This window comes from Rattus norvegicus, chromosome 5 (genome assembly GCF_021556685.1).
Source record: "Rattus norvegicus strain SHRSP/BbbUtx chromosome 5, alternate assembly SHRSP_T2T, whole genome shotgun sequence".
Lineage (NCBI taxonomy): Eukaryota > Metazoa > Chordata > Mammalia > Rodentia > Muridae > Rattus > Rattus norvegicus.
In genome coordinates this window covers 140,988,505-140,990,000 of record NC_141538.1, presented here as the reverse complement: position 1 = coordinate 140,990,000, position 1,496 = coordinate 140,988,505, and positions in this window count along the sequence as shown.

The following is a 1,496-nucleotide window of genomic DNA, read 5'->3' as shown; positions in this document are numbered from 1 at the left end:
AAGCATGTGCAGTGTCAGTGCATTCAGACCTAACCTTTGGATCTCCCTGAAGTGTTCTTGAGTTAATTCCACTGTGTATCTGAACATTCCCTACTTTCTCCTACCCAGCCTTTTTCTAACAGCCCTCTCAATATAAGACTTCCACTTGCCTGGGGCCCAAGACCTTTTTCTCCAGACTGCTGGGTCCTGGCATGGGTAACACTCCAAACACTTGGGCTTGTTCATCCACCTGCCCCCTACATAATCCACTGGCTTCCTCTTTTCTCTTGTTACTTCCCTCCTTCCCCTCTACCCTTGCTCTCTCTCTCTTTCTTCTTCCCTCCATTTCCATCTTCCCCACAGCTTCCTCCCCCTAGTTTGTTCTAAAAAACAAACAGTCTTTCAAGTCTTCTAATCAGACATCCAACATGAAACCATCTTCTGACCCTTAAGGTGATAAGTGTCTTTTTCTTGAAGACTTCCTCTTGACTCCCTCATCTCTGGGCTCAACCCTTTTCTCCAGAAAAGGATTGCCAATCTCTGGTAAAGGCCACAAAAGCCTCAGGTATTGGTTTGCATATGCTTGGCCCAGGGAGTGGCACTATTAAAAGGTGTGGCCTTGGGGTTGGGGATTTAGCTCAGTGGTAGAGCGCTTGCCTAGCAAGCTCAAGGGCCTGGGTTCGGTCCTCAGCTCAAAAAAAAAAAAAAAAAAGGTGTGGCCTTGTGGGAGGAAGTGTGTCACTGTGGGGGTGGGCTTGGAGACCCTCCTTCTAGCTGCCTGGGGATGTGTCTGTTCCTGGCTTACTTTGGGTGAAGATGTAGAACTCAGCTCCTCCTGCACCATGCCTGACTGGATGGTGCAATGCTGCCATGTTCCCGCATTGATGATAATGGACTGAACCTCTGAACCTGTAAGCCAGCTCCAATTAAATGTTGTCCTTTATAAAACTTACATTGGTCATGGTGTCTGTTCACAGCAATAAGACCCTACCTAAGGCACCTCATCCTCTAGCAGATACTCTGATTCTCTCCTCTAAGGGCTTCTCAAATTTCACACTTCTGGGGATTGAAGTCAGGACATAGTACTTGGTTGGAGCTGCCTTAACCACTAAGCATTTTCATTTCAGTGTGTGTCCATGTGAGACATTAGGTTGGGTCTACTGAGATAACAAGTCTTCTTGTGCTGTACTTAGAAGAAAATTCTCTATGTAAGGAAGATAAGACTCTACCTTGGGTTGCAACTGTGGAAGGGAGACTGGATTTTCCTCCAGTACTAGTCATGGCAGGGTGTTTGCTCTGGATCTTGAAGAAAAGATTGGATTCCAATGAGTAAAGATGAGGTTACAGAGGAGGAATCTTTAGCTAGTGAAAGGAAGAGGAAGTTGGTTGTTAGAGCTCTAGTCAGGGTTTCCAGACTGTCACAGACAGGCATGTCTTGGGTGTAGTAGATACATGTAAAAACATGACTTCTTCCTAAGTATGCTGCAATCTGGCTTACGGCCAGACTCTTGTCCTCC